The 24,051-nt window shown below is 37.2% G+C and overlaps 1 long non-coding RNA gene across 1 annotated transcript in view; it reads right to left on the bottom strand.

The window, feature by feature from the left end:
* Positions 1 to 5,881: 5,881 nt before the first annotated feature.
* Positions 5,882 to 24,051, bottom strand: part of LOC131198813 (uncharacterized) — an 84,654-nt gene continuing 66,484 nt past the window's right edge. The window contains exon 3 of the long non-coding RNA XR_009155166.1: positions 5,882 to 6,010. This is a non-coding gene — a long non-coding RNA (uncharacterized LOC131198813). The remainder of the gene's footprint in view (positions 6,011 to 24,051) is intronic.

Genomic DNA, 24,051 nt, shown 5'->3' with positions numbered 1-24,051 from the left:
CGGAGGCACAAATGATCAGGCTCAGATGATTATATTTTATTTCATGACAATTATGATAAGATCTAGCTCCCTGAAGAAGACTGTATCAATAGGGAATGTGTAAGGAAGAAGAAAAAAGAGAAAGGAACCACTTGTAAGTGGATCTACTAAATTTCAGTGATAAGGAGTGTATACCATTGAAAAATATGAAGGATCAAGTTGGGACAGGGTTGACATCAACTCGGCACATAATCATAATCAATCAAAGTTTGCAAAAAGATGAAAGGTATATAGTTTTTACTTGGAGATGACAGAATTGGATGAGATACTCTCAGGAACAGATGAGAAAATGATTTAAAAATTATATAGTTATTTAAAGGTAAAGGTTCCCCTTGCATATACGTGCTAGTCGTTCCTGACTCTAGGGGGCGGTGTTCATCTCTGTTTCAAAGCCAAAGAGCCAGTGCCGGCTGAAGACGTCTCCGTGGTCATGTGGCCGGCATGACTAAACATCAAAGGTGCACAGAACGCTGTTACCTTCCCACCCCAAGGTGGTCCCTATTTTTCTACTTGCATTTTTTACATGCTTTCGAACTGCTAGGTTGGCAGAAGCTGGGACAAGTAACGGGAGCTCACCCCATTACGCAGCACTAGGGATTCGAACCACTGAACTGCTGACCTTTTGATCAACAAGTTCAGTGTCTTACCCACTAAGCTACCATGTCTCTTTGTTATTTACTTGGAGTTAAATTAGAAGAACAAGTAAAAGAAACAATGATAGTATGGGCAAATTTTTTTGAATATACGATAGAATTAGATAAATGGCAGCAATTATGGGAAAGAAACTACAAATAACAATGGCTATAGCATGTAAAGAGAACTTGTATATAAAATGTTTTTTAGATGGCACATGTCACCGGAAAGATTGGCAAAAATGTTCAAAGATAAATCAACTAAATGTTGGAAATGCCACCAGACATCGGGATCGTACTATCACATGTGGTGGACATGTCCAGAAGGGAGAAATTATCGGGCAAAAATTCAAATATGGCTAGAGAAAATTATACAGCAATACTTTGATCTTAAACTGGAGCTGTTCCTGTTGGGTATCTTACCGGAGAAATTCAGTAAAGAAAATACATATTTGATTATACATGTAATAACGGCAGCAAGAATGGTATTTGCACAAAATTGGAAAGCAGAAAAAATTCCTACAAAGTGAGAGCTAATTAAGAAAATATTAGAATGTGCAAAAATGAGTAGGTTAATATTAGCAATTAGAGGGAAGGAAGAATCGGAATATTACAACATATGGGGGCAATTTTATCAATGGATAGAGACTGAATATAGATAATAGACAATGTAAAAATAAGAAACATGGGAAAAATACGTTGTAATATATTAAATTTAAATGTAAGAAGAAAGATAAATATGTACTAAGAAAATGATGATAAATATTGAATATGATGACATAAGAAAAATTTGTACCCAGATGTTACACTGATTGATTAATGATGTATTGTTTGTTTAAAAATAAAAAAAATTACAACTAAAAAAATCATAATCAATCAATCAATAACCTGATACCTGACATCAGATCTTACTAGTAAGATTTACAATAGGATACCCCCCCACACACACACACACCTAATTTTACTAATCATTTTCAGCTTCTGCTCACAACCATTTCCACCAATCAATCTGGATTATTGAATAAAAAAAATTCAAATTTCTTTGAAGTTCATTCAAAGATATACATGGCTGGAAAAGAAAAGAAAAAAGAATATTCTAATTGGAAGTGCATCTAGAACCTGAAAAATAGGCATATCCAACAGCCCAAAATACAGGAAAGGAATGGGGGGAAAAAAACCAAGACATCCTGTATTGTATAAATAAGATCATACTAGCATATAAATTGACATGGCTAATAGGAAATAGCTAACCATGGAACTTTTAGCGCTAGCCCAAAATGTTTATAATGAGCTCTGGAATGCAGCCAATAAAAGGCCCAATGTTGACAGAATATCTGGATAAAAAAAATAAGAGAAGTCCAGAATAATGTGTACTGTAAAGTTTTGAGCCAGGGTCAAAACAAAAGGAAGACAAAGAAAGACCTTCTCATAGATACAACAGATAGATTGATGTTGTAGTCCAGCCAAGAAATTGCCAGAATGTGTAATAATGCACAGAGAATTTCAGACATGAACTAAAAGTATATTGTTGCAGTTGCAAAGATGGAACATATAATCTAACAAGACATGTGATTCCTGATTATGAGTGCTTTGCACATACTAAGGCTTAGCACATACTAAGGATTCCAGGGAATAAATGCACAAAACTTCAGTTAAATATTCTTGGAGAACTTTTTAGTGTTTAGAAACAGTCTACAAAGTAAGTCAAAACAGGTAAGAAATTAGGAAATAGAGAAGGTAAGAGGGAAAGGGATTATATAGCAGAAGATGAGAAGATTACTTTGACAATTAAAATCTCAAAAAACATGAAGGGGAGGGGAATTGTAAAATAGGAACAAAAAGATAAATGTATTACAATTTTATATGGCAAAGAGAGCATATTCAACTTATGTGCCAATTTATCCTCTTAAAAAGAATCTGAGTCACCAGATGAAAGCAAATGAAGATATCTAAGGAGCTCCTTTGGGACATGGACTCAAGATCAGATGACAGATTGAAAAAAAAAATTGCTTTGACTCATCCAGCAGATGATCGCAATTAGGCAAGACTGAGTGTAATGTAGCAAATAGGAGCAAGTAGATCATAAGGATCTTTTAAACATTTATGATCAATTCTATAAGCCTTTTTCCTTGCTTTTCAAAGTTGAAGAAAGCTAGAGATGGATGAGGACAGCCGCGCGGGTGATAGAGGAGCCACTCGTGGCTCCCATATAACACCGATTCTGCGCAGGCTGCACTGGCTACCTGTGGTATTCCGAGTGCACTTCAAGGTGTTGGTTACCACCTTTAAAGCGCTCCATGGCATAGGACCGGGATATCTTCGGGACCGCCTTCTGTTACCACATGCCTCCCACCGGCCGGTACGCTCCCATAGAGAGGGCCTCCTCAGAGTGCCGTCAGCCAAACAGTGTAGGCTGGCGACCCCCAGGGGGAGAGCCTTCTCTGTGGGGGCACCTACCCTCTGGAATGAGCTTCCCCCAGGACTTCGACAACTTCCTGACCTCCGGACCTTTCGCCGCGAGCTTAAAACATATCTATTCTTCCGAGCAGGACTGGCTTAATAGGGTTTTTAAACATGGATTTTATTGGGGTTTATTTTATATTTTGTATTGTATTTTAAATTTAGGCTTTTGGAATAAGTTTTTTAAATAGTGTTTTTATTGAAATGTATTGTATTATTTTATCTGCCTGTTCACCGCCCTGAGTCCTTCGGAGAAGGGCGGTATAAAAATTAAATAATAATAATAATAATAATAATAATAATAATAATAATAATAATAATAATAATAATAATTATTATTATTATTATTATTATTATTATTATTATTATTATTATTATTATTATTAGATTATCTTTAGTGGTTAAGGAGCAATGGGATTATTTTCCTTTGGATAGATGAGTCATATACTGAATAATTATCCAAATTTACTTTCAACCATTCCTGAAGACTTATGCAGTAGAGAATTTTCAACCAAGCCTTTAGCTGTTGCAGAAATAGAAAGTTGTGAAAAGTCCTAAATCATAACTCTCTTCTGAGGAAGAGTCAGAAATAACAGAGGAAAAGTGAAAATGATATAAAATGCTAGAATAATCTGAAGGAGTCACACAAGGTAATGTTGACCAACTGCTTTCAAAATAGCTTACAGTTTAATTCAAGATAATAGCAAGAAGACACAAATTATCCATTTTGAAAAGAATGACCGACAGTCTCATCACAATCTGGGAGGCCATTATGGATATTAAAATCACTTTCAACAATCATATGATGGAATGCAAAAAATACATTTGGGATCTGACTATTACGTGTTTTGGTTATGTGAAACAATTTTATCTTTCTGTGGTTTTATTACGTGATATAGGTTGGGTGGTTATATACTCTAAATCTTTTAGAGTATTTTTTTTAAAATAGTTTTTATTAAACATTTTCCAACTTTAAAACAGGGACGTGGTGGCTTAGTGGTTAAGACGCTGAGCTTGTCAATTGAAAGGTCGGCAGTTCAGCAGTTCGAATCCTTAGTGCCGTGTAACAGGGTGAGCTCCCATTACTTGTCCCAGCTTCTGTCTACCTAGCAGTTCGAAAACACGTAAGAAATGCAAGTAGAAAAATAGGGACCACATTTGGTGGGAAGGTAACAGCATTCCGTATACCTTTGGCCACATGACGTCTTCGGACAGTGCTGGCTCTTCAGCTTTGAAACGGAGATGAGTATCGCCCCCTAGTGTCGGGAACGACTAGCATATATATGCGAGGGGAACCTTTACCTTTACCTTTTAACTTTAAAAAACACATGTACAAAAGAAAAAAGAAAAAAACAAATATAAATACAAACAAATAAAAAACAAGCAACACAACAATGTGTCTAAATCTAAATCTTTTAATTAATCATTTCTCCTTTGGCTCAAAGCTACTTTTAGATAGGCAGATAGGGACCACACACGATATGGGAATTTTTTATTTAGCTTGAGCCAGGTGCAGTTCTTCCTGAAAACGTCATCAGAGGTGGTATTCAGCTGGTTCAGACCGGTTCACCCGAACCGGTAGTGGAAATTGCAGGTGGGCAATTTATGCAACCCTAAATAGAATTGCATAAATAGGATCTATGCAATCCTATTTAGCCACATTTTTGAGGCTAGGTGCATGCACGGAAGGCATGTGCATCAGCAAAATGAATGCGTGGAAGGATGGGCCCATGTATGGACGGGCGTGCTCACATTTGCGAACTGGTAGGGAAAGTAAGTAAATACCACCCCTGGACGCCATCTACAACTTCCCTACTGCAGCATGCTCTACATGCCTTAAAAAGCATGGTAGCTTGTGTGCTGGCCGGGGCAAACTGATAGTACTGTGTAATATCAATTTTGTGAGTCTTGCAATGGTTACCAGCAAACTTCCAAGGACTGATCAGAACCTAGGAAGACATTTCATTGCTTCAAGCCCTGGTAGGTGGATGATTGTCTAATCCAGATGGAACCCATACATCTGTTACTTTCAATCATAAGGGGATGAGTCAGAGTGCCCTATAACATTAAAAAAAGAAGAAGAAGAAGAAGAGCCAGAATTCACTCCTTCTCTGAATATGCCCCTTGAGATCCGAATGATCCTTAGCAATCTTCCGGAGGACCCCGAAGATATAACTCTTTTGCAGAGCTTTTAAGAAGTCCCAATACGATGCCTGGTTTTGTTCAGTGGGGATGTTTCCTATGTAATGTTTTAAGATTTTGTAAAACTATGGTTTTGTGGAATTCTGTAAACTTCTGGGAGTTAGAAGCAAGGCCAATAAATAAATAATGAACCAACACATTCTCCCCCAAAGGATAGAAATGAAAAATCAAAATTTCCTAGAATAAGGGTGTCATTTCTATCCTAGCTGGATATTGTCCACATGTTAAAATGTTCAGCTTTATGCTTTTTACATGTGAGGGGTGGTTTAAAGAGGGGAGGACCCAGCACCTGAATTCCCTGTCATAGAGAGGTATTGAGGAGGCCCATTTACTCAGTTAAAAATACGAGCAGGGATATAGCATGCCTAAGGCTCAAAAGTCATCTGATCAATTATACTTTTGCTGGAAATGTATTGACTTTGGTTTCTACAGTACTAGAGAAGGAAGTTTCTCAATTTCAAAAGCAGCTGATTTGAAGTGATACATGTGTGTGTTTCTTTGTGCAAGTGTGCACGTACACCTCACCATTCAGTTGTTGCATCATCAGCATGAACTTTATTTATTCAGCAAATTTTTTTCTCCATTCTGCTTAAGATATCCTTAGAAATAACAGCTTCTGCCTGCTATTCAAGCCACGTTTCTCTGGAATTTTAGTTCGTGTCACAGTGATTTATGATCTGGAAGGGGGGGAAAAGCATCAGCATTTGTTGATTATTATTATAGCCAGAGGGGATTAATATTGCCTCTTTTTGTCCTAGGACATAATCTGTCAGATATAAATGAGCAGGTTTTAATTTAGCACCCTATTGATTTGTAATGAGTTACAACTATGTGATCCGAAGGGTAATCTGTTTGTAGTCACTTATCCTATAAATGTAGCTCAATTTGTGCTCTGGATGGTTATTGCTATTGAAGGAATGAATAGGCCTGAGTTTAATTAGAATTTGATTGTTGTTTCCTTCTGATCCAGTCTTGCCTCCTTCTATTGGGGAAAATTGAACACAAGGAGCATAATACAGGGAAATCTGTGAGCTTTCAATAAATTTAATGTGTTTGGCCGATGTCTTCATGAATGATATAATGATTTTGATGTTTGACTTGGGCTCAACTTCAATTTCAGCAGTGAATGTTCAGCGACTGATTCTGGACAATCACTCTCTCTCCCAGTCTAACTTACCTTATAAAAGTGATGGCGAACCTTTTATACACTGAGTGCCCAAATTGTGTGCGTGCACGTGCCCAAACTTAAAGGTGCGCAACATGGGCTTGAGTGCACATGCATGAATGTGTGCATGCGAGAATGTGCATATGTGCAAATGTGTGTGAATGTGTGCATGCACGGGCATTCACAGCAGAGACCCGTTGGCAACAGGAGGCGGGGCATCCCAACACCGGCAATGTGGCAAGAGGTAAGATCTTTTTCTTTTGTGAGCTTCTGTTCCGTCGTTTGCAGGGAAACAGAAGCTCACAAAAGAAACGCCACGGAGATCTGACCTGGGACGACAGTGTATGTGCCAGCAGAGGGGGCTCTGCATGCCACCTCTGGCACACGTGCCATAGGTTCGCCATCATGGTCTTATAAGATTGATACCCTGAGAAGTATATTCTTTATTTGGAGGCTAATACAAATAGTCCTAACGATTGCAATTATGATTGTGATTGAGCCTCACGATTATGCTGTCATGATCATGATGGTCATAAAGATGGGTACCACAAGAATAGGCCCAGTTTTTGTAGAGGTCATTAATGAATGCAGTAGTTGTAAACTAAATACTTGTAAAATGGTCATTAAACTAATCCACAGTTCACTGTGAGGCAGATTTGATGGAAATAAATATCAGTTTCCAGTATAATACACACACATACACACACACACACACACACACACACACACACACACACACACACACACACGAAGGTAAAGGTTCCCCTTGCACATATGTGCCCGTTGTTCCCGACTGTAGGGGGCAGTGCTCATCTCCGTTTCAAAGCTGAAGAGTCAATGCTGTCCGAAGAAATCTCCGGGGTCATGTGGCCGGCATGACTCAATGCCAAAGGCCCACAGAAACCTTCCCACCAAAGGTGGTCCCTATTTTTCTACTTGCAATTTTTACATGCTTTCAAACTGCTAGGTTGGCAGAAGCTGGGACAAGTAACGGGGGCTAACTCTGTTATGCGGCTCTAGGGCCTCGAACTGCTGAACTGCTGACCTTTCGATTGATAAGCTCAGCATCTTACCCACTAAGCCACCATGTGCGTATGTATGTATGTGTGTATGTATCTATGTATGTATGTGTGTGTGTGTGTGTGTATATATATATATATATATTGATCATGTGACTGCAGTGTACTGCAAAAGACCATAAATGCAGATGTTAAGATTGAACTGCTTTCCTTCTTTCAAACCTTAATGTTTTTCAACTAGCCAATGAACTGAGGGGAGGGAAGGGTGAAATAGAATGCTGAGAAGGACTGTGAGAGTCTGGCAATCATCAAGGTCACCACTAGCAGGTGCTTGAGAAAGATACAGAAGGTTCCCATAACAAAAAGACATCTCATGATTGAACAATGTAATCACCCAGAGATGAGGAGAAAGGAAAGCTATTGTTTAACTAAGCAAGCATTTGTGTGAGAAAACCAGAACTGGTTTTGATTCTTCAGTACCAAAATGGTGTATCCAATAAAGTTTTACTTTTGGGAATTTAAAGCTCCAGAGAATGTTTCCTTATTTTGGGTTCACTGGTCGGACAGTTAGCAGCAGGCCAGTTCCTGAGTGCCCCAAAAGCTGTCATATGACAATGGGGTGGGTCTGGACGTTGGAACTTTGAAACTAAAAGTGAATTCTAAACTGAGATCCATCTATATAGTCCACTATAGCCTTGGCTTGGATCTCAGGCTTAATTGCAGACTTTTAGAGTTTCCCTTCATTAGGAACCATAGTTTTGATATCACTAAAAAAATGGCAGCCTTAGAAATTCATCTTTGATGAATTGACGTTGTATTGCTCCCTGGATGATATATATAAGTATTAGAGTTCTGTGGAGCAATTATTTATCTTGTCAAGACAATCGCCCATTTTCCTTATTATGCAATCTTTCCCTCTTGGATGCTAGTTTGCAAAATAATTATTTTTAGAGATGATTCCAGTCTTCAAGAGCAGTACGGTTGCCTAGAGGTGAATACACTCACTTCCTATTTGGAAGGTTGAGGGTTCAATCCTAGGTAGGGGCAGATGTTTCTCTATCAGGGAGTAAAGAAAAAAACGTCTGCGCAAACTTCTCATAGGCATCAGGAAGGGCATCTGGCCAGTAAACGTTTAGCTCCATCCAGTTTTTCTGACTCTACCTTGAATAGGGACTACAGAGCAGTGGTGGGATTCAAATAATTTAATAACCAGTTCTCTGCCCTAATGATTTCTTCCAACAACCAGTTTGCCAAACTGCTCAGAAAGTTAACAACCGGTTCTCCCAAAGTGGTGCGCACTGGCTGAATTCCATCACTGCTACAGGGTCATAAAAAGGAAGTTTTTATTTCAGTCTTCAAGATACTTGTTTCCTCTTAGCAAGGAAACAAAAGGGAGATGTTCATGAAATGGTCAAGACTGAAGCTCAGGTCAAAATTGCTGCCATTCTTTAAAGTTTCACAAAGGTGAACAAATACTTGGATTTCTTTGTCCTGAATTTTTTCACTAAACTAGTTCAATTATGTTGATACAGTGCTTCTGCAATTCTTCATTAAATGCAACGTCTACAACTTTTTAAAATCACATCCGCTTTTTAACTTAAGATTTAATAGGAAGAAGGTTTCTGTGCAAATGTTTCCTTCCTCATTGCTATCTGCTGACTCTATTAAGGGCATTGTCTTATTATTACATTTGACCAATCTAGCAAGGTTTCCATACTCATAATGTGTCATTCATGAATGTCAGGACCAAATACGAATCCTGCCTTCTTTTTGTCTTTCCCTTTCTTGAATACAAGTAAATTCTCTTGCATGACTGGAAATTATGTTAACAGAGAAGCAGGGGGAAAAAAACCACCCACAATCCAGGCAATAATTGCTCTGGGGAAATCAGAAAATCCAAGCAATTCAAATGAATATAATGATTTATTGTGAGCTTAAATTCTTTACAAGAATCTGAACTACTAACGGTCAAAGCAAATTGGCGATAGATAAGAATCAATGGAATTCAAGATGAGCTGGACCAGGGGTGAAATCCAGCAGGTTCTGACAGGTTTTGGAGAACCAGTACCGGAAATTTTGAGCAGTCCAGAGAACTGGCAAATACCACCTCTGGCTGGTCCCAGAGTGGGGTGGGAATGGAGATTTTGCAATATCCTTCCTTCAGGAGTGAGGAGGGAATGGGGGATTTTGTAGTATCCTTCCCCTGCTACGCCCACCAAGCCATGCCCACAGAGAGCCGGTAGTAAAAAAAATTGGATTTCACCACTGGGCTGAACTTAGATCTCTTGTGGACATGAAGGGACTTGAGGCTGGTTACACATTTGATCCTGCCGTTGGGCTCAATCTGGTCATCTCCTACAATAATTTTTTTCTATTTTATTTATTTTGTCATAACAGTATACATAAGCATAAGCATGAAAACAACTATATAACATATAAGCATATAAATGAGTATTAGTATGTAATAACTCTATCAATTGGATATAATGAAAGGAGTCAATAGGACAGGAATGGTAGGCACGTTTGTGCTCTTATGCTCTTACAGACCTCTTAGGAATGGGGTGAATCAATAGTAGACAGTTTTTGGTTAAAGCTTTGGGGATTTTGAGAAGAGACCACAGAGTCAGGTAGTGTGTTCCAAGTGTTAATAACTCTGTTACAGAAGTCATATTTTCTGCAATCAAGATTGAAGCAGTTAACATTAAGTTTAAATCTATTGTTTGCTCTTGTATTGTTGTGATTGAAGCTGAAGTAGCCTTCAACAGGAAGGACATTGCAATAGATGATTCTATGAGTTAAACTTAGGTTTTGTCGAAGGTGACAGAGTTCTAAGTTTTCTAAACCTAGGATTTCAAGTCTGGTGGGATAAGGTATTTTGTCGTTTTCAGAGGAGTGGAGAACTCTTCTTGTAAAATATTTCTGGACACGTTCAATTGTGTTGATGTCAGAGATGTGGTATGGGTTCCAGACAGGTGAGCTGTATTCAAGAATTGGTCTAGCAAATTTTTTATAAGCTCTGGGTGTAGTGTAATTTTGGCAATCTTATTTGCATACTTGTTAGATATGGGCAACCCCAGAAACTTCCTGCTTTAATCAAAGTGACCAAAACAACCTTATAACAATGCACCATTGCTTTGGGATTTACATATGATGTCAGAATGGACCTAGAAAAGGAGCAGAATATATGCCACAGACTTCTGGTCTGCAGAAGTATGACATGTAAGGAAAAGGAACAGGAAGGAAATGCAGGTGTAGGCATCCATGTCTAAAAAGTTGATCTTAACACAATGAATTGGGATGAATACAGTGCAGGGAATAAAATGGAATGGTTGCTGTTTAGGTAGCTATCATGAAGAATCTTGCATCTCATTTTGAGCGGCTGATCTTAAAGCAGAGTTTTCTGGTTCACATTTAACAGTAGCTTCAGCACATCTCAATCAGTATAGTCATGCCAAAGCTGGTATATTGTTGATAGAATCATTGGAGCAAGTAAAGGATGATCTCCCCCACCACACCTATATAATATACTTTGAAGTACCACTATACAGATTTTGCTGAAGCTCAGCGGTCAGCATCCCTTGCTATTAGATATTTGGGTTTGAGGCTCGTACAAGTAATGAATCAGTAACATCTGGAGGGTGACTCTTTGTCCCCTTCGGCTCAGATCTAGCTTTGTGCCAGTTTATGTGTTGGTTTACATTTCAGATTGGGCATAGCGCTGCTTTATTTGAAGAACAAGGCTTGCCAGAGGCAGAAACAACAAAGACAAGAAAAATAAGCACCGGTTGATAAACAAAAAGATAAAAATGGAATCTTCAAAAGTGCCTTCTCAACACTTCATTTTAATTTCCCTATGTATTATAGGCATGCAATCTGTTTTTAGGAGCTCTGCAATTATACATACATACATACATGTATATATGTATGTATGTATGTACGTATTCAAACCCTCATGAAATGTAGACTTGTAAACAGTCACTGCAGAGTAACTGCAAAAAAGCATTAAGAGCTTATTAACCTAATTGTTAACCTAATCTTGTGTAGCTTCTTTTCTGGCAATATTGAACTGCAAACTAGGGCATATAAAACTTTTGCCAGACCAGTTCTTGAATACAGCTCATCTGTCTGGAACCTGTATTGCATATTGGACATTAATACAATCAAACGAGTCCAGAGATATTTCACAAGACGAGTCCTCTACTCTTCTACTCACAACAAAATACCTTATGCCACCAGACTTGAAATTTTGGGCTTAAGACAACTTAGAACTTGGTTGGCTTTGGTCTGACCTAAGCATAGTACATCATCTGCTACAATGCCCTACCAGCCAATGAATACTTCAGCTTCAAGCAAAACAATATACGAGCACACAATAGATACAAACTCATGGTAAACCACTCCAAACTTGATTGCAGAAAATACGACTTCAGCAACAGAGTTGACAACACCTAAAATGCACTACCTGACTCTGTGGTTTCTTCCCCAAACCCCCAAAACATTAACCTTAAACTGTCTACTGTAGACCTCACCCAATACCTAAGAGGTCTTTAAGGGCATAAGCGCACCAGCGTGCCTACTGTCCCTGTCCTAATGTTTCCTTTTATTCGTATCCATTTCATGTTATTCATAACTATGTTTATACTTGTATCTGTTATCAAATACATGTTTGACAAAATACGAAAATAAAATAAATAAATAAAGTTGGGGAGATGCAAACAACAGGACTTGCCTTTCAGTACAATCCTTGTCTCTTCTTTTTGTTGGCCCACACCTGAGCTGGCAGAGAATTTCAGGCTTTAGTGGCAGATATATTGAGCTAGTCCTCAACAATTATTTGTTTAGTGACTGAAGTTACAACAGCACTGAAATTGCTGTCAGCTGTGGGCTGACAGTGATAGAGGATAACATGTCTTCTGTAAAGGATAACTAGGGACTGGGGTATCTTCATGCTGAGGTAGAAAGGCTATGTGAATGGGTTATTAACCACTATTAAGGAGAATCTGGGAGTGGTTGGTGATGACCTGAAATAACTAATAAAGATTTTGCAGAGCCAAAGAAGAACATTTGAAGAGTTTAAAAAGAGAAAATCAACCTAAAACTAAGGAAGAATTTTCTGACAGAACAATTAACCAGTGGACTCCAGAAATGGTAGGTTTGCCACAGGGGTGAAATATATTTATCTTCCTTACTGGTTGGAAGTGCACATGTGTACCGACCCTCTGCACGTGCGCAAACCCTTCTGTGCATGCGCAGAGGGTAAAAAATAGGTTACTTCCTGGTTAAAACCAGGAAGTAATGACGACCGGGCAGGTGGGTGGAGTCTCAAGCTGCCATTGCTACTGATTCTCCAAACCATTGGCCATCATCACTACCGGTTCGGCCGAACCAGAAGCATTTCACCCCTGGTTCTCCAATCCTGGGACTTTTTTAAGAATGGACAACCGTTTGAGTTGGTATAGATTTCCTGCTTGAGTAGGGAATTGGAATAGAAGACCCCCAAGGTGCCTTCTAACTCTGTCATTCTATTACTCCATTGAAACAAACAATGGCTCCCGTTACACAATCACATTATATAGTCACAACTGTGATCTTGACATTTCACGCCTCGTCCCCTTGTTTTCTAGGCCAGCAAGATAATAATTCAATTTTGAATTGAACTATTAATAAAGACGAGATTCTTCTCTGCACAGTTATCTTTCTTTTGTGCCCTTGAAGCGGATCTTTGCAGGACAATGGTGATGAGAGTTATTATCATTTTACTGCCACGGGTTCATCATTTGATCTGTTGACGAAGGGTTTAATTGGCTTGATCACTCAGAAGGTGTAGTTGAACTGCAGGCATTTGCTCCAGGTCCTATATGTACCTAAACCCTGTAATATAATGCATTCCTTTAATTACCCAAAGCTTCACTCACTATTCTGATGGAGAAAACGAATAAGCCAATCATAAATGGCATCATTCTTGTGTTGCAATGGAAGAACAGATGATTAATTATGGAGAAGAAAAAATATATTCCCTTATGAAATATATTCAAGAGATGCTAGGAAGTATGTGTTAGATGGTGGTTCTTTTCCATTTCTCTTTCCAGAGGAAATCAGAGGTAACCATATCAGATGATAATGAACTAAAATGATATTGAAGCAGGAAGTATTTAATATCACCTTCTGTTTACACATACATTTACAATCCTGTTTTGAAGGTTTGCTACATGTCATTTTCTTTGGTTGTGATGTTGCTGGTGCTTACATATTTTTTTTTAAAAATGATTTTCCTCCAACTTACCAGTTAAAGCTTTCTGTGTAGGATGACCTATCCTAAAAAGTATTTGTAAAAGAACGGTACACTAAAAAGCTAAGAAGTAACAATCACCCAGTCCCTTGGGGGGGGGGGAGAAAGATTTGCTTAATGACCACATTATTCATTTAACAACTAACAGTGATTCACTTAACAACCATGGCAAAAAAGGTTATAAAATCAGACAATTCACTTAACAACTGCCTTGGTTAATAATGGAAATTCTGGCTCATGTTTGTGGCCTTAGGTCGAGAACTACCTATAATGGCATTCTCACACATTATTGTGTAATTAAAGTGGGTATTAGTTATTACAAACTAGCTGCAATACTAGTTTGGAAAAGATTTTAACTCACCTGGAAAAGGAGGGGAGTGTCAACCACCCCAACAGTTGCAACTGACTAACATATACATACAAAAATTCATTTTGGGTGATAAAATTCTGATTGGGAAAAAAAAGCATAGCTTGAAAAACTCAATTTTCATCAACTTGGTGAAATGCAGTCAACTTCATCCCATTGTAAAATTGTAAGTTGCCTGACAACCCATCCTGCTGCGGTGAGGATGAGTGAGGTGGGAATAGATTGCATCTATTTTTGTTTATCCCATTAGGGAAGAGCAGATCTTGGAATCTGTTTAGAATAGTGTTTAATTTTCAGACATAGGCTGGGGAATGCTGGGAATTGAAGTCCATAATCTTAAAGTCGTCAAATTTCAAAAACTCTGGTTGAGAAGAAACTAGTCCAGTGCAATTGCAAGACAATTCAATACTTTTTGCAAACTCAAGCTCTGAAACATCAATTTTCTTGGTTTTGAATCTCCAAAGGCCAGGAAAAATGAATCATTTTTTGAGGGAGGGGAAGCCTTGAGAGTAACATGTTATAAAGAATTAAAATGAACCTTTAGCAAGACTTGTATGTTTACTTTTCTCCACAGAACAAACCAGCCACCTCGCACAAAGTAACTGGCCAGAATTCTACTCTGCTATATACTGTAAACCATTCCCCTGTTGAATTTTATTTCTTGTTTATGGATAAATATGTACATTATTCATGTCTTTGACTTGACTTCATGGAGGACATTCAAGGATTTCTTTCAATAATTTAATGAACCCATTCAACCTAGAAAATGTTGGAAATGCTCAAACATTAACCAAGGAGCCAAATACTTTTCAGGATTTCCAGAAGGTTAATTCTAAAAAGAAAAGTTCCATACCTGTCTAAAAACACTTGCTAAGAATGAAAAGGAAACCCAGGTATAGGCACTAGGAATAAGGAAGGAATAAAACTGAGGTTGAGGTTGTTGATGTTAGTTGTGAAGTCGTGTCCAGCCCATCGCAACCCCATGGAAAACTTTCCTCCAGGCCTTTCTGTCCTCTACCATCCTCTGGAGTCCATTTAAGCTCACACCTACTGCTTCAATGACTCCATTCAGCCACCTCGTTCTCTGTCGTCCCCTTCTTCTTTTGCCCTCAATCTTTCTCATCGTTAGGGTCTTCTCCAGTGAGTCCTTCCTTCTCATTAGGTGGCCAAAGTATTTGAGTTTCATCTTCAGGATCTGGCCTTCTAAAGAGCAGTCAGGGTTGATCTCTTCTAGGACTGACTTGTTTGTTCACCTAAAACTGAGGTAAGGGTGGCCAAAAGTTAAGAAAGAAGGACGATCAAGTTAAGGCAGAAACTCAAAACATAGTGAAGGAACTGTGCCCCTTCAGATCTTTCTGAAATATAGCTCGCATCAATTCCTTCACTATTGCTGAGGCTGTTGGCAGTTTTCATTTGGAACAGTGTTTCCCAACTTTAGCCATATTAAGATGTGTGGCCTTTAAGTTTCAGAATATCCCAGTAAGCAGTATTCTGGAAGTTGGAGTGTACACACCTTAAAATGGCTAATGTTGAGAAACACTGATCGAAAGCATCAGAATGTTCTTCTTATCAAAGCAAGAAAGTGGGAGGTAAGATTTGCAAAACAATGGCTATGTTGAACTTTCTCCTAAAGCTTGGCTTGTTTTAACGTTCCATAATGGGCTTCTGCCCATGCCGTTGAATTTCCCAGTTAAGGTGCACAAAACATGACGGTTTTCTTATAATGCAAAAATGCAACTGATAAGTCTACAGATATCAAATATTCTTACTTGACATAGTTCAAAATGCCCTACTACCCTCTTATTCTAACATTTCTCTTTTTCAGTTTCAGAACTAAACTTAGATTGTTTCTTCACACAATATTCATTTTTTTAAATGAAATGTGCTGTAATGAGACATATTAAACCTCAATGGTTAAATGATTTTAGGAGAAAATTGGGAAAATCCATGGAAGATTGAGCTATTGGTGCTGTAAGCATGACTAATAAATATAACCTTTGACTTCTGTGATTGTCTTCTTCTGCAGCTAGTGAAAGCATTTACTTTTAAGCTCTGCTGGTGAGCTGCCTTGAATTTTCACTCACAAAAAAGATAGTTGTTGTGCCACAGAAACTTAGCAAAGGGCTTACATTTTTTTGCAGAAATACTAATGCTAGAGTTAACTGAAACCCAGTTGTATAAAACCACTTCCTTCAAAAAAAAATAAAAATGGTTGCAAACAATGTTAGCTGATGGCCTTTACAACAAATCCAATTCATCACATGAACTGGAATCTCACAACATTCACACTTAAACACAAACTTTAACTGGATTGACAGTAGTAAGGAAGGATTCAGTAAGAAAATATATTTGCGGCTGCATGCAAAGGAGATAATTTGTGGCTGCATACAAGGCATAAGAGGGGTTTTTAATTGGATTTTTAAATGGGTTTTATTTTATAATATGTATTTTAAAATTTAATTTATCGGCCTTATTGAATAAGTTTCTTAATAGTGATTTTATTGTATTGTATTGTACTGTTTTTATCTGACTGTTAACTGCCCTGAGTCCTTCGGGAGAAGGGCGGTATAAAAATTAAATTATTATTATTATTATTATTATTATTATTATTATTATTATTATTATTATTATTATTATTATTATTATTATTACTACTACTACTACTACTACTACTACTACTACTATTATTATTATTATTATTATTATTATTATTACTACTACTACTACTACTATTATTATTATTATTATTATTATTATTATTATTATTATTATTATTATTATTATTATTATTATTATAAAGGTTATGGTACTCACTTTCTAACTTTACTTTGAAATTAGATTATTTTTTTCAAAGAATCCCAGGTAGTTGAACAAAACACAGTGGATTTCAAAAAGATTCAAAGGGTTCTGAAAAACAGAAAACAAGGACTGCTTTATAGGGGAAGGAGAAGGAAAAACAGGGAACATTGCCGCCAAAAAGAACAACTGTTTATACTAAATCTCTGTTCAGAAGGGAAATCCTGCCTGGAATTTCCCTTTTTTAAAATACATACTTCTGTTCAGAATTACTATGACCTGGTTATGATTTTTTACATATTACTGCTGTCCCTCATACCTTCAGAAGGTACCTTTAAGTAAATAAAATGAATAAATAAAACATTCAAACATTTAGAAGCAGATGTTAGATGGAAATCACCAAGGCTGAAGGATTAAGTTCCTGAAAAACAGCACCCAGCAATTCTATCTGTCATATGGGAATTATAGTTCAGCAAATATTGGGATACCAAAGGATGCCCATCTGCATATGAGTTGAAAGAAATGAGACACATAGTTTGTTAATTATGTGCCTCTGCTTTGTAATCTTTAAGTTGGAAAGAAGGGCTGAAAAAGTATGTTTTTGCATGGTTTTTTTGCCTCTTCCTATCAGAACAGTTTATGCCTCAGCTAATGCACTTGCTATACTTTTAAAACAAAGTAAATTGACTTTGACTTCCTTCCTTTTGCCCTGAGATCTTGATGGTGAAGATAAGCAAGTTGCAATATCAGATGTTAAAAAGGTGCTTACTGTGGCAAACCACAATGTATATCCCCAATTTCCTCTCTGTAAAATGGGTATGACAATTTCTTGTTTCTGAAATTGGAGCAGAAAATGACCTTAATCCTGAGCTTCTACTTCATTTTCAGAATAATTTCTTACTGAATTAATAGAAGTAGATTAATTCTGTTGCACAACACATTTTCAGTGAGCCTAGAAACTATCAAATTTTATACCTAGAGAAAACATATATTTCTCATGTATCTCAAAGCATCCATATCATTGTTAAAGTATATTAACATCCATTTTATTTTACCAGACTGGTTTATATTACAACAATTGGTCTATTTAAGAAGTTTTAAAGAGGCTGACTTAGATACACAAACCTTTGGATTTATACACCTTTTGACTGAAATAATAATAATAATAATAATAATAATAATAATAATAATAATAATAATAATAATAATAATAATAATAATAATAATAATACTTTGATAGTTTATGTACCATTAGTGTTTATCTAAAAGCAGGACAGATTAAGATAACAATATATTTCTACACTACTTATATATTTGTATTTTTTATCCATTGGAATAATTTCCCAGCTTCTATGCATCTGCCTAAATTGACCAATTTGTTGGAGTTCTTCTTCAACATAGTCTATCCATAGGGGAAAAAACTTACTACAGGGTTAGGAAAAAATCTCACAACTAAGCCTGATTGTATGAGAACACCATACTCTTATTTTACTGATCATAATAATCTGTTTTAACTCCTCTTCCCAAGGAAATGGGCCCAGTTCTTTTCTTGAATCTCCTCTGTACAAATTTATTAAAATGTGGGTTACTTCTTACAGGTAGTCTATGACTTGTAATCATTGATTTAGCAACTTTTCACAATTACAATGGCCCTAAAAATGATTCACTACTTTGCACTTATGACAGTCATAGCATGTTCATGATTATATGATCAAAATTCAGATTTTGGCAACTGGCATGTTTTCTCTATAGTTTTGTATTGGGCTTTTATCCTAATAAGCTGCCCAGAGTCAAATCTGGCAGCCATATAAATTTTCCTATATAAATATAAAGCAACAAACAAACAAAACTTATGACTATCACAGTGTTCTTGGATCATGTGTTTGTCATTTCCAGCTTCCCAGCTAGCTTACAACAAGTAAAGTGAATAGGGATAGCCAGATTCACTTAATGATTGAGTGACTCAACAATCACGGTGCATTTTGCAAAATCATACACAACTTGTTTGACAACTGTCTTGTTTAGTAACAGCTTAGTAACAGCTCACCTGTCTGGAACCCATACCACATCTCTGACATTAATACAATTGAACTAGTCCAGAAATATTTTACAAGAAGAGTTCTCCGCTCCTCTGAAAACAACAAAATACCTTATACCACCAGACTTGAAATCGTGGGATTAGAAAACTTAGAACTCCGCTGACTCTGACTCTGTATTTAACACAGAGAATCATCTATTGCAATGTCCTTCCTGTTAAAGACTATTTCAGCTTCAATCGCAATAATACAAGAGCAAACAATAGATTCAAACTTAATGTTAATCACTTCAATCTTGATTGCAGAAAATATGACTTTTGTAACAGAGTTGTTAATGCTTGGAATACACTACCTGACTCTGTGGTCTCTTCTCAAACTCCCAAAAGCTTTAACTAAAAACTGTCTACTATTGACCTCTCCCCATTCCTAAGAGGACTATAAGGGGCCTGCATAAGTGCACAAAAGTGCCTACCATTCATGTCCTATTGTTTTCTTTCATTGTTTGTGCTTGTATATAATGTTGTGACAAATTAAAAAAAACCCAGAAATTCTGATCACAGCTGTGGTCATAAGTCTGTCAATTTTGGAAGGCAATTTTCTTTTTGCTTCTTAACTGCCATATATTTTAGCTGGGGAAGTGGGGAGGGGGTTGTCGTTGGAGCGCTAGAAAGTTAGTCATAACAACGTTCCGTATTCAAGGACGTCCAGCGTCTGATGGAGACTGCCTGAAGATTGTATCCAATTGAGTGGGAAGAGATGATTGGACAATGTGATGAACTTGTGGGTGTGGGACAGGGCTGTGAACTGTCAACTGGGTGTGGAAAACATGGAAGCTTTCAATTTCGGGTTTTCCCAGCTGTGCCAACATGACATCTCTAATAAATTGGAACTTTGAGGAGCCTCAAGCCTCAGAGCTTTATTTTGTTGGGGGTATTCCTTGGAACCCTGACAAAGTCAAGGATTACCTGTACAGTGATTCCAAATGGATTAGGGGGAACAGAATCAAACCCCTCATTTTTTGAAACTCTTTTTTATCACATCTTCAAGGTTTGATATTCAGCAAAGGATGGGGGGCTTCACTGTTCTCTTATTCTTGGTCCTAGTCAGAGGTGCTATTCAGCAGGTTCTGACCAGTTCTGGAGAACCAGTAGCGGAAATTTTGAGTAGTTTGGAGAACTGGTAAATACCACCTCTGACTGGCCCCATCCCCATTTATTCTCTGCCTCCTCAGTCCCAGCTGATTGAGAGGAAATGGGATTTTGCAGTAACCTTTCTCTGGAGTGGGCTGGGAATGGAGATTTTGCAGTATCCTTCCCCTGCCACGCCCACCAAGCCACACCCACCAAGCCATGCCCACAGAACTGGTAGTAAAAAAATTTGAATCCCGCCACTGATCCTAGTATAGATTCCTCAATGTTTTACATGCCTCTTTTGTGGGAGGCAACCATTTATTTCTCTTCTGTATTTTTTTCATTTTGTAAACAGTTATCAAGACATAAGACTATTTTTCTTCATGAATCATGAATTCTATGCTTAGTCAGGAGCCTTGGGTAAAATACTTGACTGTAAACCGTTTGAAAGCACAAGTAAACAAAGTCTACCATATCATTCCATTTCACATGCTTATTGACAATTTCAAAGAGTTCTAAGATTAGTGAGGAACACTTATTACTATTTTATTTTTTTGCAGGAAAATGGATTAATTCTTCTTGAAGAAAACATGTTATTCTATTTCTTAATAATTTAATTGTTGCTAATACATTGGGTACTTTCCAACATTCTGGTGTGATGCTTAATGATTGATACATACTTTTATTAAAAGAGGCACAAATGATCAAATTATCTTACTTCGGAGATATTATATGAAGACCAACTCTTTGGAAAAGACTGAAGCTGGGGGAGAAAAGGGGGTTAAGTGGATTGATGAACATTATGTTCCCTTTTTTGTGTTTTGTCTATTTTATTTTCCAGGGCATGTTTTTTTCTTCGGGGGGACGGGAAATGCCTGTCAGCTTTGGATATTAACATCGGAAGCTTCCACGCTGCCACCTTGTGCTTGGGAAATTAGGAGGGGGGATTTATTTTTAATTTGATTTTGTCACAACAGTATACACAATCATCAACATAAACAATAACTCATAATGAGAGAAAAATTATATATAAGTAAAAGTATGCAACAACTATGTTAATTTGATATAATGAAGGGAACAATAGGACAGGAACGGTAGGCACTTTTGTGCTCTTATGCACACCCCTTATAGTCCTTTTAGGAATGGGGTGAGGTCAATTTAGTAGAGGGAATGTAGTTAGACATAATAACATTCTTCTTTTTGGTCAAGGTCATGGTATTCCTGCATCTGAAGGAGGAGTGGTTGAAGTAGTGTCTCAAGTTGGGACGGATGGTGATTGGACCATATGACGGGCTGATAGGTGCAGGGGGCTGGATTTGGTTTTTTTGATTTACTGAGGGAAAACCCAGAACTCTCAGATTCGGGTTTTCCCAGATGTGCCAGTATACCTACTCAAATAAATGGGAACTTTGAGTAAATGCCTGTCTCAGAATTTTTAATTGGAGTTGGGTTCTTCTGGAACGCTGACAGAAGGAAAAGGAGGATGACCAAGGTGGATTGACTTAATTATAATGGCAATGGGCACATAATTTAGAGCAGATTGTAAAGAAGCCCTTTACCAGGGCTGTCAAACTCCTGGCCCATGGGCCTAATGTGTTACAACTTGAGACCTCACTTCAACCACGGCCAGCTTAGCAAAGGGGAAAAAACTCCTGAGACATCATGTGATGCTGCCATGATGACATGAGTTTGACATCCCTGGTAAAGAGAAAAATCTGTCTTTGGGTTGGGGTCCTTGAGTGTGGTTGTTTTCTTGCATATATTTCATTGCCCAACTAACAGCACTAAGTAAGAGTGCTGATTAAGTTACCTTCTTGGGTAAAGAAGTGTCTGCAAGAAAACAACCAAGTTGAGGTAGCACCATCACAGATCAACCTGAGCTACAAATACTCTCTTCTATTGAAAGTTGTCTTTGTGGTCAGTAGGAGTTGACATGGACTTGAGGGCACATAATTAAACAATTTTCACCTTTGAATTCCAGCTTCCAGGTGGATAGTGACAAGAAGCAGTGATGCATTCAACTTAAACTTGTCAGTGAAGCTTAAAGCTATTTCTCTTTTCACTATTTTATTACTTCTTACTCTGTTCAGAGTGCCTTCATACAAATTTCAATTCATTTTGCTATCTAGGCTGCATCTTCTACAGCTAAAAATGTATTCAGTTTTTCAGCGGTCTTTTTATCTCTGACTCTTTTGTTGTTCAACCTGCTCCACAGCTGATTGTCTAACACTGATGCATTTAAATAATGTTTGAGACTTGAACCAAAAAAACCCACCCTATTTCTTCAAATGATTTCAGCACCTCACAATCCAAAACATTTGTGCTCTGCTATTAAATCAAAACAGAAGTTCCATCTAGTTTTAAATTTTTATTTTCTAAAATAGATCACCTGGTGTTTTTGAAAGAGCTCAAATGTAGATTCTGGGGATAAAAATGATTTTTTTTTAAATGAATGCTGACCAACGATACGGGCATTTAAGAGGGTTATGTTATTGGTGAACTGAAAATTTATTTTATTGCCTTTTTAACTTTTCAGTTGTTATTTTTAACTCTGCTTCAATTCTGTTTTTAACTTTCTTTTTAACTACAGCTTTTATATAGTTGTCTCATTTTATTTTTAAACCACCCAGAGTGATGCAAGTGTGATTGGGTATATACATTTGATAAATAAATAAAATTCAATGGAGTGTAACACAAGAACAAAGTTCCATGGTTGTTAGCAAGACTAGTAGACACTGACATACAAATGTTCTACAGCATTACTGGATCCCATTTCAGAGTAATCTGTTCCTAGTAACTTCACTGGGTTTTATTTGAACACCTTACTAATAAGATCTTTTTTCCAATCATATGTTATCATTACAACTATCAACAGAAAACAAGAAGTATATGATTGTCTCCTAGATCAAAGCCAGAGAGCTAATTTTATCCTGCTCTTTGTGTGTATATTTGTGTATGCACTAACACACAAACAGATTTATATATCAGATCCACTTATACTCTGATACTATATCTCATATATGAGTATATCACTCATACTCATATATGTGTTTATATACTATGTAATCTTTTTGTATGATACCTACATATATTGTTGTGACAAAATAAATAAATAAATAAATATGCAGTTACAGAATTTTTAAAAAATGAAAACAGAAAACTGTGCCCCTTTTTAAAGAATCCTGCTATTTACAAAGCATGTAGGCCTTAGCTTCTAATCTCACTTTTGTAGCAAACACACATACACACAGAGTCGCAAACACACACACACATACACACAGTTCCTTTCAATGTCTGGAAGTGTGCCAAACACATTAGAGTGAAAATTGGAGCTACTTTCTTTTCTGCCAGCTTTCTGACAATGGTGAATAATAGTTGAGAAATTACCCAAGGAAGGGGCACCAAACAGACATGCAAACACACAGTACACTTTTATGGAAATTCAAAAGGACCCTATAGGATCTGCACTGCACCTTTTCTGATATTCCTTTTGGATACACATTTGCATTCAAATATAAACAAATCCTTAAGGTCTCTTCTCCCCCCACCCTTCCTTTCCAAAAAAAAAGGTTGTTTTACATGGTGCTTTGTTCTGAAATAGCTGTCTTCATATATTATAGCCTTGTTTACATTGTTCCTGCTCAAAAGGGGTAGAAGAGGATTGGTAGAAGAAAGTGTGGGAACCGGCCAAGCTGTCTTAATTATTCACTTTCTTCTTATAGAACACACCATTAGAGGGCAAAATTAAAGCCTGATTCATGAATTTTGTTTTTAGATTTTTGCAGAATTTGTTTTCTTCTTCAAGAGATTTGGGAGATAAGGAAGTACCAATTTTGAAGAAGAAGAGAGAGAGAGGGATTCCATATGCTATTAAATTACTGGGGCATGGGTTTTTAGGCACAGAAAACATAATGGG

The sequence above is a fragment of the Ahaetulla prasina genome, chromosome 4 (assembly GCF_028640845.1).
Source record: "Ahaetulla prasina isolate Xishuangbanna chromosome 4, ASM2864084v1, whole genome shotgun sequence".
Classification (NCBI taxonomy): Eukaryota; Metazoa; Chordata; class Lepidosauria; order Squamata; family Colubridae; genus Ahaetulla; species Ahaetulla prasina.
Note: the sequence above shows the minus strand (reverse complement) of the source record. Positions and strands in the feature narration are given on the sequence as shown.